Below are 18148 nucleotides of genomic sequence, written 5' to 3' on the forward strand. Positions count from 1 at the left end.
TAAGGAACATTGGACACAAAGATTCTCAGTCTGCAGCATGGTTCTAGGAAAGTTTCCACCAGGCTGATGGGGAGTATGCATGCCAAAGTGACCCATTAGAGGAGTCCTGCATCCTGCAGAAATGGCCTAGCATGAATAACCTTAGCACTCAATCATTGGCTGGGAGCAGCTTGCACTTTGAGGTCCCAGTGCAAATGCAATGGTAGATTCAGAGGGATATTACATGAAGCTGTCAGTCAAATATGTCCCATGTAGGTTCTCCAGAAGGAGAAGTGAGTGGTCCATTTCTATGGATGCCACAGATGACACATCAGAAGTGCAATCATAGTCTCTGTTCTTGGCAGGTTGAACACACAATAGTGGGTGTAACCAGATAAGCCTTGATTAGTGGAAGTCCATGTTCTTGAGCTCACACATAACTCTTTGTCATACCACCTAGTCTGCAAATCCACTGGGCAAGGACAAGGGTGTCTGTTAAAAGAGGTCAACATCTATAAAACAGATCATCCTGTCCACCTAAATATTAAGATCCTCCTCTGCTAAGGTTGCTTTTTGGTGAGAATTCACATAGGACACAAATATTTTTGCACTTTATAACCACTCTGAGACCTCTGTCCATACACTTCTTCCCCAGATTTGTAAGTCATCAGTTACCCAATTGCATTCAATACGAGTAACATTTCCATTCATCACTGTCCTTCAAGCCCACCCGTGAGTGGGATTGTAGTATTACAGAAGTTCACTTTTGGGTGATGCCAGCATGCTGTGTAAAATAGTCTATAAATGAGGCCTAATAATTTTCCTCAGTCATTTGGTCATAAGAAACACTTGATGAGGCTGTAGGGGCAAGCTGAAAAAGATGAGACAATGTAGCAGAATTAGGAGCCATGGAAATCTGAGTCACTTACTAACTCCATTGACATGATCCTTCAAGAAATGCTCAAGCCTGATCTCATACATACCACTCCCACTCTTGTGCATACCCAAATTTATGGTTTCGTGGGTCAAACCACACCCACTTCATGATGGGCATTTCAGGTCACATGGTAACTTTGTGGTCCATGGTCCAATACTTAGTCTCTACTAAGTCCCAGTAAAAAGCCAAGATCTGCTTCTCAAAAGCAGTGTATCTGTAGAGTATGGTATGGCTTTGCTCCCAGATCCTAAAGGTCTCCCCTGTAATTAACCTAAGAGGATTACCTGCCAACGGCTCAATTGACACATTAAGCATCATTGAATTGGGTGTGTCCTGTTATCAAAGTGGAAGGAAGCTTACACAGCAGCCTGGACCTGTGGCAAAGCCCTCACTTTGATGCCCTGTTCAAAACTGGAAGTCTTCTAGATTACTAAATTAATAGGCCTAGGCTCTCACAATACACCTAAGGAAGGTATATGTTGCCTCCAAAAGCCACTAAGGCATACTAGGCATTGTGACTCTTTCTTAATGGGAAGAGGGACCAGATGTAGCAATTTGACCTTCGCCTTGGAAGAGAGATCTCAACTCGACCCAGACGATGGAAACAGAAGAAAGTTCATTGAAGAAGTAAACCCCTAAATTTTGGGAGGATTTATTTCCCACTCTCTGGCATATATGGGTCTTATCAAGATGTCTAAAGTAGTTGCTATTTCATGCTCTGCTGGTGCATCCAGGTAGTGGATCCATGTAACGTTTTGTGGAATGGAAAGGCAATCAATTCCCTGTGGAAGAGAATAAGACAGGGTTGGAGAGTTGATACATCCCTGAGGTGAAATAATGAAGGCATATTGCTGGCCTTTCCAGATGAGGAAAAACAATGCTTCAGTTAGTCTCTGCTAACATGTATATAGGTGGAAAAATGATTTTCCATATCAGTACCCAAATCAAACATGAAGGAATTTGTTGATTTACTCCAGCATGAAACCACATCTGGAACAGCAGCTGCAATTTTATTCACTGATTACATTTACAGTAATCTTTTGCCATTTGCCTAGAGCCATTTATTTATCATTTTACTTATTTATATGATTATCATATGATTATGAGGAACAGCTTATGATAAAAAATTATATTAAGAGGAATTTGGAAATATGATATGAGCTATTATATCAATTAATGTAATTTTGATTTTTCACATTTTCTGCATATTTGACACAAAATTTCACTATACCACAGAGGCAAATTGTAATCAATTTTTAAAGATATTTTATCTTAACTTAAAACAAGAATAAGCATTCATTCACTAATGAAAATGTCTGAATGTTGTAATTCTAAGTCATCTTTCTTGCACGTACTCCCTTAAGGCTTCCTTATTTCTGACATTTTATGACTTTAAAATGGGATGGGAAGGCAAAGATAATTTTAAAACAATCTGAAGGCAGACTACTTTTATCACTTGAGTAGATTGCATGTGTCCCTTTACAGCCAAGTGCCTCCTGAAGACAATGGGTATTCTTATTGCTACTACCTTAGGTTTACTTTAACTGGTTTAGAACTTCAAATCAATGGAATCATATGACAGGTACTCTTTTGTGCCTGGTTTCTTTCATTCAACATGATACATACATGCTCTCCTGTCTATCAGTCATTTATTACTTTTTTTAGTGAGTATTCTATTATATGAATATATCACACTTTGTTAATCTATTCAGCTGTATCCACCATTGCACAGACACAGGATATTTAGGGATGAATCTTTGGTATCATGCATAAATGTACAAGGCACAGGCTGCCCTAGATTCTCATATCCTGTTCATGCAAGAGGAGGGTGTGTCCCCAATATATTATAGCCAAAGTACATATCTTAATACCTTTATTTAAAGACTCATATCTAACATTCATTATGTTAGTTAACACACCACTAATTTTTGACAGTAAAAACCCAATATCTGATGCTCTATGTTATTTAACAAAGTTGAGGTATTGATCAAGATGGATAGCTGAATTGTAGTTTCCTCTTGTGGACTTCTCTTACAATGCAAGCTGACCACTCCCGGAATTTGCTTTTTTGAGTAGGAAAATTCACTCTCCTTAGAATTAAAGCTTAATTTAAATGGCACACATACTTGATACCATATTGTCTATGTGGCAAAGGTTTTAATATAAATTACACATCTTAACACTTTGATATATTTGTTCTTACTTTGTCAGTAACATAATTTTGTAGACAATTGTTGGGGCAAGTTCTGAAGATCTATAAGCCATGTAGCTATAATCCCTTCTAATTAGTTATTCCAGAGATTTTTAAGTTTAAGATTTAGAGAGATTCTGTCATAAAAGAATATTAAAATATTGGAAAGCTTACTCAGTAACTTATGAAGAAAATTCCACTATTTTATTGCTTAGTATCAAATACCTAACACGTTCCATACACATTTCCAGTCTTTTTAGCACATTAACAAAGTCATTAGGATGATTAGACCTCCATATACAATCCCTATGGGGATATCTAAGACAAGGAAACTTTTATTTAGTAAACAAATGCACTAAAACATGACTATAAAAGATAGATTTTAAAATATGTTCTATGTCTCGTGATGTGTTCAAATTCTGTTTTGTGACCTGTTTCATATAACAGGATATTAAAATTGACCTTTGTATTAGTTTTCTATGGCTGTCATAACAAAACACCATAGACTGGGTGGCTTCAATAACAGAAAACACTTTTCTCACACGCTGAACTCTAAGTCCAAGATTAAGGTGTTGGCGGGTTTAGTTTCTTTCAGATCCTCTCCTTCCTTGGCTTGTAGATGGCTGCCTTCTCACTGCGTCCTCACATTTCCCTTCCTCTATGCCATGCATGTCTGTGTCCAAGTTTCCTCTTCTTGTAAGGGCACCAGTCCAATTGGATTAGGACCTACCCATGTAACCTCATTTTACCTTAATATCTTTTTAAAGTCCCTGTCTCCAAATACAGTCACATTCTGAGGTACTTGGGTCAACATATGAATTTGGGGGGTGGGCAGAATTCAGCTAATAACAACCCTGTAAGCAAAGAAATGTAAAGTTCATAAATAAGACATTTGAGACCTCCCCTGATTGAATTTTCCTCTAATTTCTGGTGCACAAAGTTATTATATATAATTTTAGTGAAAAAGTTTCCCACTTTCTCTTAACGTATTTTTAGAGGACCTTCAAATATTCATTCAGAAATCATTCATAAAAGCTATTTTTCACACTTGACTTCTTTATCCTCTACTATATCAGAGCATGGGATGTCCTCAATTTTAATTTCATCCTTTTCTGTAAGTAAATCTTAACTTATTCTTGGTATTTCATCCCCCCAGTTTTCCCTTTTCCCATTCTCTTTTCTGTCTGAGTATTCACTTTTTAAAACTTTCCTGCCTTGTTCTTTTGTTTAATGAGATCTCACTTTTGCAGAGCTTAACCTGCTTCACTGACTTGGTGTTCCCTGGGACTCCTTCTTTACTGCCCATTCAGCAGAATCGACCTTCCTTTGGGGTATCTGTTTGGTAGGTGTGGTGGGTACGTGAGGGAGGGAGGGGACTTCAGCCTTTGCACAAAGAGGCAGCGAGAATTCCCTCCCTTCCTATGTGCTCAGCTTTCTTGGTTGTTTCCTTTTACATTTGTCTCTTAAGCAGTATGTAGCAAGATCTTTTTTTTTGATTCAGCCAAATATGTCTTTATATGCTTTGATTACTGATATATTTGAACTTTGTTATTTTTTCTATCACAAATTTGGTTTTATTTCAATCTTTCAATCTTATAGAAACACAAGTTAACATACATTATATATATTTGCTTTAATTCTATATCAAATATTTCTCCCTGATCATTTCTAGGTCTTCATTGTCACTATTAGGAACTCGTTTCTAATTTTCTGATTTTGCTCCATATACCCCAGTTTTCTTTTTTTGCTTTTTTAGTCTGTCGTCTGTTGCATTGATAAAGTCTTCCTTTTTCTTCTTTCTGATTTATAAACTGTACAATGCATTTCAATTCTTTTGACAAATATCCTTAAATTTCATATATACCTAACTATATATTTTTCTATGCTCGATGTTATTGTCTAACATCTCCCCTTGTATATACCACTCTTCCTCCTTGCATGTACTTATTCTCTTGCTATCTTTGGAATTACCTCAGTGACTGGTTGGAGCAGATTACACACCAGTTATATGTCAGGATATTAGTATCAAAGAAAATTTATCAAATCAGCTGAGAAACTACAGTTCCAATGCACATCAAGGACAAGAATTTTAAAGACTCACAATAATCAGAACATGAATAAACTGCATTCTTCCTCAGAACCTTTGTTCCTGATCTTCCCTTTGCCTGGAATGATTTTCATCTACCAGCCTTATGACTTGTCCCTTCACTTCTTCCTTGTCTCTGCTCCTAGAGAAATGTGCATGTGTGAATAAAGAGGAATGCTCAAAAGGATTTATTGCAGTGCTGTATTTTACAGATAAAAATTTCGACATCTTAAGTGCTCATCAATAGAGGAAGGGCTGTATGAACAGTAGTATATCCATAATATGGCCACAGTGGAGCAGAGGGACCTCTATGTGTTACTATAGTAGGGCATACAAGATTGATTATCGAGCTTACAAAGTAAGTTACAGAAAGGTATGCACAATCTGTATCATTTCATATTAAATTAAAACCCATAAATAAAATACTATACATTTTCTATGGATTCATATTTTTGGTATATATATAAATCTGTAGTAAAACACTCGGATGCATCAGTTCCAAGTTGATTAATGATGGAAAGATTAAATTGGGAGTGGTAGTCAAAGGAGATTTTAGTCTATATGCAAAGTTTTATTACTTTAGCAATTCATGTATTCACAAATTCATTCCAATGTTAAAATTAATAAAAATTCATAAAAGTAATCATAAAGATTTACCCATTTTGTCCCCTATTCTCACCAAAAAAGAGGGAAAGGAGAGAGTGGAATTTTCTTCAAAAGATTTTGTCCAAACACCCCAAGTGTAAGCATTTCTCTCTCCTCTGGCATCCTACAGCTTTCAGTTTTCACTCCCCTTAAGGTCTTGCTCTTCGATTTACTATAGTCATGTATATTCTTGTCTTCTCCAGTAAACTATAAACTACTGTCTCATTCCTTTTATATATTCTTAAGACCTAGTAAATTACCCCATTAATGGTAAAATTTCAGCAAATATTTATGGATTTATTTTGAACTAAGTAAAAGAAATCAAACAGCACAAGATGAGAATTGCCAAATTATTTTTAAATTAATTTCCATCAAATGCTGTTGTAAAAGTAGAAATCAATTTATTTTTAACCCCTACTTAATCTAATCAGGTATTTTGTTTTCTGACCATCTGCATTCCATTCATCAGGAACCACAGTGAATGTTGCTAGGGTTGTGCAATTGCCAAGTTGTTGGTCTGAAGTGGTCTTCGTTGAAGGCTACAGTCCACTAGGTGGCACTCTAGGCTTTACAACAAAGGAAGCTCCCAGAGGGTTGAATAGAAGAGAGGAGACCAGAGAGCATGTGAGCCAATCAAATTATAGAAAGCAAAGGTGGGGAGAGGGGGAACAGTGTTTGCGTAAATTTACTTCAGGTTTTCAGTTCTGTTATTCTATATAAACCTCGGAAAGCTGGGACCATAACTCTATAAATCCATTGTGAGTATGATTCTCTGAGCAGAGGTATGGGAATAGGAATATAACTGGGCTCAGTGAGCAGGGGAGCTCACCAGAAAACATCTCCATTACCCGTTTTCAATTTTTTAATTTTATGACTAAGGTTTGTGAAATCCATGGACCTAGAAATTGTTCTGATGCCCGTGATATCCTACCTTTTCATATATCTACCCTGAAAGTAGAAGCAAAAAGAATAAAGAGGAGAAAAGAAGAAATGATAAAAAAAAAATAATAAGAAACATGAATAGAAGGAGGAAAAGAAAAGAACAATATTTAACTTGTCCAGCAATGTGTGGGCTGGTCAGAATTAACTGTGTGGGTCTGGACAGGAGAAGGGGGGAGGTGGAAATTAAGTCAGAGTGGACATTATACACATATCTTATTTTTCATCAACTGAACTCTTTTTGGAATCATTTTTCATGCAGATGATGACTGTATGTGTTGGGTTTCTAGAACTCTCTTGATTTCACGAAAATGCATTTTCTTGTTCAAAACACAATACATGCTATTAGACTGTTTTCCTTTATCAGAATTTTTATGGGACTTCATTCTTAATTGTATGTTCAGCTGTGCAACTTTGGAAATGGTGTCACTGTTCCTAGGCTCTTCTTAAAGGCTTCGTGATTCTTCAAGGCTTTACTAACCCAGTGGAGACACTGATTCTTTTCAGAAGTATGATTCCCTCTTCTTCATGCAGTAACCCACAAACTTCTCGTACATAAAATCTTTTAAGGAAAGGGACTTTATAACTTCATATATTGGAAATATTGCCCTTACTGCCCTGCGCTATTGAGCCCACACTTTTGGAGAGATCTCTGTGCAGTCTCACCAGGACACTGTGGGTGGAGTCTCCTGTTCAGCGAATGACGGAGCTCAGATGTGATTGGTGCTTAGTGATTCTGGTGGAACACACTGACTGTGAGAGCAAAATTTGCCTGGACCCAAGACTTTACACCCTCCTGAATAGGCGCGAAGGCACCCAGCAACTGGGCAAAGAGTCATGAAGAGACACTGGGGAGCTCTGCTGGGGTTTCTGTGGCTTCAGGTTTGCTGTGAGTTGGGGCCTTCCAGATGGGGGACTGGGGAGTGTTCCACAGCTGGCGGTGGGAGGAGGGATAGGAGAGCTGACACAGAGCTCCTAGATGGTCCTACATCCTCATGGGTGTTTCCAGGGATATTTTACACATTTAGAAACTGCATCAGTGACTCCCCAGTGACATAATTTGTGTTTGCTTTTCTCTTTCCAAGCAGGGGTGCGAGGGGTGAATGTGGAGCAGAGTCCTTCAGCCCTGACCCTCCAGGAGGGAACCAGCTCCACTCTGAGGTGCAATTTTTCTACCACAGTAAACAATGTGCAGTGGTTCAGACAGAATCCTGAGAGCGGCCTCATCAATCTATTTTTCACAGCTTCAGGGACAGAGCAGAAAGGAAGATTAAACTGCACAGTGAATTCTAAGGAACTGTACAGTACCCTGCACATCACCTCCTCCCAACTGGAAGACTCAGCCACCTACCTCTGTGCAGTGAGGCACAGTGCTCCCAGGTGATCTGCAGCCTGTGCCCAAACTGCAGCTGGGCCTGCAGCCCCACCCCTTCCATGGGGTGGGTATGTTGTTTCCACAGGAGAATGTGCATACCTTTGGGTTTTCAGATTCATGTTCTGGTACTTTTTTCCCTCCTGAAATTAAACCCTTCAGGACTGTAATTTCATTTTGGTGTTTTTTTGTCCTTTTTCTTCCCAGAAGCCCCTTTACAGGTAAAAAGGTCTAATATGGACCAATGGAAGCAACTGACGAAGATGCTAATATCTAATTCCCTATTAAAACATACCCCCTGGCAGATAGCTTATGAATTATATGTAAGTTTCTCTGATTGAAAAGGTTTAAGAAAGTGAAAAAAAGACTATGGTGGTCAACAAATGGAAAGAGATGACTTAGTTTTTCAGTTAACTGCAGACAGTTCTACTTTCAAGGAAAAGGAACGAGAGCATGTGTAATGTTTTTCAAAGATTGGATTCAACTTTTCCACTCCTGGAAATAACATATATGACAGAAATATTTTTTTGAGAGTCAAGCACTCTATTTAGCTTATTACAGACATTATATATTTCAGTACTGATACCCTGTAAATAAGTACTTTCTCTTATTTTATGCATGAATAAAGTGAGGACTGTGGAGCATAAGTGACTAGCTTGAGCTCACATTATTACTGAATTGAAGGTGGAGTGACCTCAGAGCTTACACTTTGAACTGCCAGAAATAGAAGATTCTTCAGAATCACAAAATTGAAATGATTTGTATTGATCGATTTGTAAAATGTGTTTACTTACATCACTGACCAAAATACCCATTTATGTCATTTCTAAATAGCACCTAGTATGGAAGAGCTCATGGAAATTTTCATTCGGTTCCATTAAAATTCATAGCTCTTCCTTCCATTTTGAATGAATCTATTACTAATGATTTTGTAACATCATTCGCAGTTTCGAAAAGGGAGCAGAAAGCTTCCAGGACCACCCTAATAGAAACCTTTGTCTGTTGTAGCCAGAGACAGACTTTGACAACCAAACCTGAAGTTTGAACTTGCTTGTAGAAATGTTACAATGCAAATCGAATTCCAACCTGAACTGTCTTTTACGTTAATGAAAGGCCTTTGATAGGAATGATGATCCTGAAAATTAAGATAAAGACAAATGGCTAGAGTCTAGTAAAGCTGGGAGCAAGGCCAGCTTCTTGGGCATGTGCCCTGTGCAATTGCAGAAGGAACTCTGCCCTTGGCTTAATGCTTTATTATCACCGTCTTGAAATTCTTAATAATTTTATCTTTGTAGTTGTGTTTTGTATGTGAAATCCCATAAGAGGATGGACCATGTGTGTGAACACGGGGTAGCAGGACACAGGACAGGAACACAGGCAGGCCACGTTCATGGTCACAGCAGGCAGTATGTGAGCTGAGTGGTCGACAAGGTCACCTGTTATGCCTGTGCATACTTTGGACTATCTGGGGCTCTGACATGTAGCAAAGGGTTGCAGTAAACTTTATTGCTAAATTATTGGAAAATGAAAGTGTATCCATAGACATTTCAATAGAGTAGTTTGACAGTTTCTTACACAACTAAACATATTCTTTCCATACTATCCAACAATGACATTCCTCCATATTTACCCAAAGGAGTTGAAAAGTTATGTCCACACAAAAATCTGCACACAGATGTTTATAGCAGCTTTATTAATAATTTCCAAAACTTGGCAGTAGCCAAGATGTCCTTCAAAAAGTGAATGTATAAACAGTGGTACATTTAAACAATGGAATATTTTTCAGTGCTAAAAATAAATGAGCTATCAAGCCATGAAAAGATAGGGGAACCCTAAATGCATGTTATTAAGTGAATGGAGTCCATCTGAAATGGCTATATACTGTATAATTCCAACTATATTTACATTATGGAAAAGGCAAAATGGAGACTAGAAAAACCAACAGTTTCCAGGAGTTGGGGGGAGTGGGAAAGATAATAGGATTTTGAGGGCAGTGAAACTACTCTGTATGATACTATAGTGATAGATACATGCCATTATACATTTGTATAAACCCATAGCATGTACAACACCAAAAGTGAACCCTAAGGTAACCTATGGACTCTGGGTGATTATGACTTGTCAATTTAGGTTCATCAATAGCAAGAAATGTGCCACTCTTCTGGGTAAGTTGATAATGTGAGAGGCAATCCAGGTGCAGGGGCAGGAGGTGTATGGGAAATATGTACCTTCTTAACTTTTCCGTGAACCAGAATGGCTGGGAAAAAAATCTTTAAAAGAATTAAATTTGAATATATGAAACCAATTTGTGCGAAGAATTAAAGCGTAGAAAAATGGTTTCACTAAAAACATTATATAGTGACACGTTTTCCCTGTGTTTTGAATAAGAGATCCCAAATTTTCAATTTGTGCTTGATCTCAAAAGTTATATAGCCAGCCCTGTCTGGGAATTTTGAACACTGAAGCTAAACCGTCAAGGAGAAAGCCAGAAGCCAGTAAGCACTTAGGCTGTTTTAGAAAGTGCTTCTTGCGTTAACGTTAGTAAGCTCATCTGCCTCCTCTAGGTTCTCCCACTTGCTAAGATGTTCTTTCTTTTTTTTCCCTGCAAGATATATAACATATATTACAGATACATTTATAAGAAATGTCTCCAGAAGAACATGCTGTTTACCTGTGGCTCAGCCATGGAGCCACCTCGATCTCACTGCCTGTATTGATCTCTGCACTCAGTGAGTAAAGTTCCATTTATTCCACTTTAGTATAGATTTGGATTCTCTTTCATCCATCATTGATCTTATAGAAGAAATAAAAGCCCAGATAGGAACTTATCCTGAAGACCTTGTCTCTGCTTCTGAAGAGGACCAAAGGTTGATTAGGTACAACTTCAGACCCACTAGATTGCACGTAGATGTGAAAATGATCTGAGACGTCTATGATGCAGGCATTTTCTCCCCACTCTCACATGACTCCACATTGCACACAACAAGTCCTCAGTAAATATTTGTTCTGTTAAATAGTATAAATGAATTTTAGACCTAGAAGTGCCCTTAAAATCCTTTAGTCCAACTTCACTTACAAAGACAGAAACTATGTCCAAGTGTGAAACAATTAGACAGTAAATGAGCTGGGAATAGAAAGAAAATACATTTCCTCATCCTCCTTAGCATTCTTTTCTCTGCTTCCTTCCTGTAGGACCACACTGATCAGCAAAGTGAAACCATCTAATGCAAGCCCAGCCACTTAGGTCTCTGCAGTTTGGGTGGGAAGGTTGTGATCCAATCGATTCCATCTCTTGAATGAAGGACTCCAATTTGTGTAAAGGTGTGACACCTGAGGCAGGAAAGAAGACAGGCTGAGCCACTATTATTCTACTAGCAAACCAATCTACCACTCACTGCTTTCTGTAGAAGTAAAGCAACGTTGATGGCGCCCTCTCTACACTCACATGTATTTCTAAGAACTTTTCTAAAAATAGTAAATATACTCATTATTTCTGGTGGGCATCTTTTTAAAAAATTGAGTCATTTATCTTTGCATTATTGAATTTTAAGTGTTTCTTATGTATTCTGGATACAAGGCCCTTATCAGATGTACAATTTGCAAGTATTTTCTCCCAGTATATGGGCTGTCTTTGCACTTCTTTTTATTTTTGAATAAGTATTTCATTTTCTCAAGAAATTTATTTGAGGTCGTAATGGTTTATAACATTGTGTAATTTCAGGTGCACATTATTTATCAATTTCTGAATACATTCCATCGTGTTCGCCTCCAAAAGCCTAATTTTTGTCCATCGTCATACATGTGTGCCCTTTTATCCCTTTTGCCCACCCTCAATCCCCTTCCCCTCTGGTAACCACTAATCTGTTCTCTTTATCTATCTATTTGTTGTCCTCCACATGTGAGTGAAACCTTGCTGTATTTGTCTTTCTCTGTCTGGCATATTTTGCTTAACATAGTACCCTCAAAGTGCATCCATGTTGTTGCAAATGGGACAATTTTGTCTTTTTTATGGCTGAGTAGTATTCCATTGGTATACACATATACCACATCTTCTTTATCTATTCATTTGTAGAAGGGCACTTGGGTTGCTTCCACATTTTGGTTATTGGGAATAATGCTGCGATGAACACAGGGGTGCAGAAATTTCTTTGGATCATTCAAGTTCTTTGGATGTATATCCAGTAGAGGGATAGCTGGATCATATGGTATTTCTATTTTTAATTTTTTGAGAAATCTACATACTATTTTCCATAGTGGCTGCACCAGTTTGCATTCCCACCAGTAATGTCTGAGGGTTGCCTTTTCTCCACATCCTCTGGAATATTTGTTGTTATTTGTCTTGGTAACTATAGCCATTGTGACTGGTGTAAGGTGATATCTCATGCTAGTTTTGATTGGAATTTCCTTAATAATTAGTGATGTTGAACATTGTTTCATGTGTCTGTTGACCATTTGTATATTTTCTTTGGAAAAATGTCTGTTCATATCCTCAGCTCTTTTCTTGATCAGCTTGTTTGTTTTTTCATTGTTGAGTTGCATGAGTTCTTAATATATTTTGGAAATCAACCCGTTGTTGTCTAAATGATTTGCAAAGTTTTGTCCCAGTTGATGGGTTGCCTTTTTGTTTTGTTCATGGTTTCTGTTTCTTTGTAGAAGCTTTTTAGTCTGATGTAATCCAATTTGTCCACTTTTTCTTTTGTTTCCCTTGCCCGGTTAGACATGGTATTTGAAGAGATGTTGCTAAGAACAATGTGAAAGAGTGTACTGCCCATATTTCCTTCTGGGAGTTTTACGGATTCATGTATTACATTCCAATCTTTAATCCATTTTGAGTTAATTTCTGTGTGCATGATAATGGTATACTTTCATTCTATTGAGTGTGGCTGTCCAGTTTTCCCAACACTGTTTATTAAAGAGACTTTCCTTTCTCCATTTTATGTTCTTGGCTACTTTGTTGAAGATTAACTGTCCATATGTGTGTAGTTTTATTTCTGGGCTTTCAATTCTGTTCCATTGATCTGTATGTCTGTTTTTGTGCCAATAAAATGCCTTCTCTTAAAATTTAATTTTATTTTTTATTGCAGTAGTATTGGATTGTAACATTATATAGCTTTCAGGTGTACATCGTAATATATTTTGAATTCTGTGTAGATTACGTCATGTTCACCACCCAAAGACTAATTACAATCCATCACCACACACATGTGCCTAATTACCCCTTTCATGCTGCTCCGTCCCCCCTTCCCCTCTGGTAACCACCAATCCAATGTCTGTTTCTATGTGATTGTTTGTCGTTGTTTTTATCTTCTACTTATGAGTGAGAGCATATGGTATTTGACATTCTCCTTCTGTCTTATTTCACTTAGCATAACACCCTCAAGGTCCATCCGTGTTGTCACAAATGGCCGGATTCCATCCTTTCTTATGACAGACTAGTATTCCATCATGTGTATATACCACATCTTCTTTATCCATTCATACCTTGATGGGTACCTAGGTTGCTTCCAAGTCTTGGCTATTGTGAATAAGGCTGCGATGAACATAGGAGTGCATATCTCTATTCATTTCTGTTTTCAAGTTCTTTGGATAAATATCCAGCAGTGGAATAGCTTAATCGTATGGTAGATCTATTCTTAATTTTCTGAGAAAACTCCATACTGTTTTCCGTAGTGACTGCACCAGTTTACACTCCCACCAGCAGAGTATGAGGGTTCCCTTCTCTCTACATCCTCTCCAACACTTCTTGTTTCCTGTCTTGTTAATTATAGCCATTCTGACCGGAATGAGGTGGTATCTCATTGTGGTTTTTACTTGCATTTACCTGATAGTTAATGATGTTAAACACCTTTTCATGTGCCTGTTAGCCATTCATATATCTCCTTTGGAGAAATCTCTGTTCAACTCTTTTGCCCATTTTTTAATTGAATTGTTGGCTTTTTGGTGTTGAGATGTATGAGTTCTTTGTATATTTTGGATCTTAACCCCTTATCTGATATATGGTTTGCAAATATTTTCTCCCAACTGTTAGCTTGTCTTTTCGTTTTATTGATGCTTTCCTTTGCTGTGCAAAAGCTTTTTAGTTTGATGTAGTCCCATTTGTTTATTTTTTCTTTTGTTTCCCTTGCCTAGTTAAACATGGTACTTGAAAATATGCTGCTAAAACTGATGTCAAAAAGTATACTGCCTATGTTTTCTTCTAGAAGTTTCATGGTTTCAGGTTTTACATTCAAGTCTTTAATCCATTTTGAATTGATTTTTGTGCATGGTGTAAGATAATGGTCTACTTTCATTCTTTTGCATGTGGCTATCCAGTTTCCCCAACATCATTTATTGAAGAGACTCTCCTTTCTCCATTGTATGCTTTTCACCTCCTGGTCAAAAATTAACTGTTCATATATGTGTGGGTTTATTTCTGGGCTCTCGATTCTGTTCCATTCATCTGTGTGTCTGTTTTGTGCCAGTGCCATGCTATTTTGATTACGAAATCTTCGTATTATATTTTGAAATCAGGCAGTGTGATCCCTCCAGCTTTGTTTCTTTCCCTCAGGATCCCCTTGGCTATTCGGGATCTTTTCTTGTTCCATATAAATTTTAGGATTCTTTGTTCTATTTCTGTGAGAAACGTTGTTGGAACTTTGATAGGGATTGCATGGAATCTGTCGATTGCTTTAGGAAGTATGGACATTTTAACAATGTTAGTTCTTCCAATCCAAGAGCACAGAATATCTTTCCATTTCTTTGTGTCTTCTTCAATTCCTTTTAACAATGTCTTATGGTTTCTGGTGTACAGATCTTTCACTACTTTGGTTAAATTTATTCCTAGGTATTCACTAACAACTAAGTAGCAGAAAGAGAAATTAAGATTACAACCCCATCTACAATTGCACCAGAAAGAAAAATACCTAGGAATAAATTGTAGATGGGGTTGTAACCTTAATTTCTCTTTCTGCTACTTAGTTGTTAGTGTATAGAAACAACTAATTTTTGTATGTTGATTTTGTATCCTGTGATTTGACTGTACTCATTTATCACTTCTAAAAGTTTTTTAGTGGATTCTTTAGGGTTTTCTATATATAAAATCATGCCATCTGCAAATAGTGACTGTTTCACTTTTTCCAATTTGGAGCCCTGTTATTTATTTTTCTTGCCTGATTGCTCTGGCTAGGACTTCCAATACTACGGTAAATAAGAGTAGTGAAAGTGGGCATCCTTGTCTGGTTCCTGTTCTTAGAGGAATAGCTTTCAGTTTTTCTCCATTGAGAATGATATTTGCTGTGGGTTTGTCATATATGGCCTTTATTATGTTGAGGGAGTTTCCTTTTATATCTATTTTATTTAGAGTTTTTAATCATAAATGGATGTTGTATTTTGTCAAATACTTTCTCTGGATCTATTGAGATGATCATGTGATTTTTATTCTTCATTTTGTTAATGTGGTGTATCATGATGACATATTTGTGGATGTTGAACCAGCCCTGCATCCCTGGAATAAAATCCACTTTATCATGATATATGATCTTTTCAAGGTATTGTTGTATTTATTTTGTTAGTATTCTGTTGAGGATTTTTGAATTGATGTTCATCAGTGATATTGGCCTGTAATTTTCTTTGTTGATGATGTCCTTGTCTGGTTTTGATATCAGGATAATGTTGGCTTTGTAGAACAAATTAGGAAGCTTCCCCTCCTCTTAATCTTTTGGAACAGTTTGAGGATAGGTATTAAGTCTTCTTTGAATGTTTGGTAGAATTCATCAGGGAAGTCATCTGGTCTTGGGCTCCTATTTTTGGAGGTGTTTTATTACTGTTTTCATCTCCTTACTAGTGATCAGTCTATTCAAACTCTATTTCTTCTTGATCCAGTTTTGGAAGGTTCTATGATTCTAAGAATTTATCCATTTCTTCTAGGTAATCCAGTTTATGGTATGTCATTTTTCATACTGTTCTCCTATAATCCTTTATATTTCTATGGTGTCTGTTGTAATTTCTCCTCTTTCATTTCTAATTTTATTTATTTGAGCCTTCTGTCTTTTTTCCCTTGGTTAACCTGGCTAAAGCTTTGTCTATTTTATTTATCTTCTCAAAGAACAACCTCTTAGTTTAATTAATCCTTTCTACTGTTTTTTAGTCTCTATTTCATTTATTTCTGGTCTGATTTTTATTATTTCCCTCCTTCTGATGGCTTTGGGCTTTGCATGTTCCTCTTTTTCTAGCTCTGTTAGGTGCATTTTAAGGTTACTTATTTAAGATTTTTCTTGCTTGTTCAGATAGGCCTGTGTTGCTATGAATTTCCCTCTTATGATTGCTTTTTCTGCATCCCATAAGAATTGCTTTGTTGTATTTTCATTTTCATTTGTCTCCAGGTATTTTTTTTTAAGATTGGCACCTGAGCTAACATCTGTTGCCAACCTTCTTTTTTTTCCTTCTTCTTCTCCCCAAAGTCCCTCAGTACATAGTTGTATATTCTAGTTTTAGGTACTTCTGGTTGTGCTGTGTGGGATGATGTTCCAGCATGGCTTGATGAGCAGTACCATGTCCATACTCAGGACCTGAACCTGCAAAACCCTGGGCCACTGAAGCAGAGCACGTGAACTTAACCACTGGGCCACAGGGCTAGCCCCATCAGGTATTTTTAAATTTTCTCTTTGATTTCTTCATTGATTCAATGGTTTTTCAGTAGCATGTAGTTTAGTCTCCACATATTTCTGGATTTCACAGTTTTTTTCTTGTAGTTGATATCTAGTTTCATAGCATGCGGTTGGAAAAGATGGTTGGGATGATTGCAATCTTCTTAAGTTTATTGAGTCTTGCCTGGCTTCCCAACATATGGTCTATCTTTGAGAATGATCCATGTGCATTTGAGAAGAATGTGCATTCTGCTGTTTTTGGATGGAATGCTTTCTATATATCCATTAAGTCCATCTGATCAAGAGTTTCATTTAAATCTATTTCCTTATTGACTTTTTGTCAGGATCATCTGTCCATTGATGTAAGTAGAGTGTTGAGGTCCCCTACTATTATTATGTTGCTGTTAATTTCTCCCTTTAAGTCTGTTAATAATTGCTTTATGTATTTTGGTGTCCCTGTGTTAGATGTATATATTAACAAGTGTTATGTCTTCTTGGTGGAATGTCCCTTTTATCATTATATACTGCCCCTCTTTGTCTTTTTTAACTTGAAATCTGCTTTGTCTGATATAGTTATGGCAACATCTCCTTTCTTTTCTTTGCCATTAGCTTGGAGTATTGTCTTCCATCCCTTCACTCTAACCCATGTTTGTCTTTAGGGCTGAGATATATTTCCTGGAGTCAGTATACTGTTGAGTCTTGTTTTTTAACCCATCCAGCACCTCTGTGTCTTTTGATTGGAGAATTCAATCCATTTACTTTTGGAGTGATTATTGAAATATGAGGGCTTTATACTGCCATTTTATCTCTTGTTTTCTGATTGTTCTATGTTTCCATTGTTTTTCTTCCTTTGTGTTTCTAAATGCCATTTCATTTTGGTGGTTTTCTAAGGAGGTTTTCTCTCTTTTTGTCAATTGTGGCTCTGCTATGATTTTTTGTTTTGTGGTTACTGTGGGGATTGTATAAAAGATCTCACAGATGAGATAATCCATTTTCTCATAACCTTTTATCAACATTAACCTAAACAGGTTACTTCTCTTTCCTCTCTCATTCTGAGTTATTGCTATTACAAATTCTTCTGGTTTTAATGTTGTGAGTTTGGGACTAAGTTGAAGTGTTTTCAGGTGTTCTGAAAGTGAGACCATGCACCAGGGCAACTGTAGGAGGAGGCTGTGGTGACCCTTAGCCCTCTCATAGTTACTTTCCCCAGGGTGAGGTGGAGCACATCATGCCCCTGTAGCAGCAAGGAGTGGCCCTAGCTTGGTCCTGGTGAGGAAGCCCCATCCACCAAGTACAGTGGCCTGGACCCCAAGCAGAGACCGTAGCAGATCTACACAGTGGGGCAAGTACACTCCAGGCATCTGCAAGCACTCAT

The sequence above is a fragment of the Equus przewalskii genome, chromosome 1, assembly GCF_037783145.1.
Source record: "Equus przewalskii isolate Varuska chromosome 1, EquPr2, whole genome shotgun sequence".
NCBI lineage: Eukaryota > Metazoa > Chordata > Mammalia > Perissodactyla > Equidae > Equus > Equus przewalskii.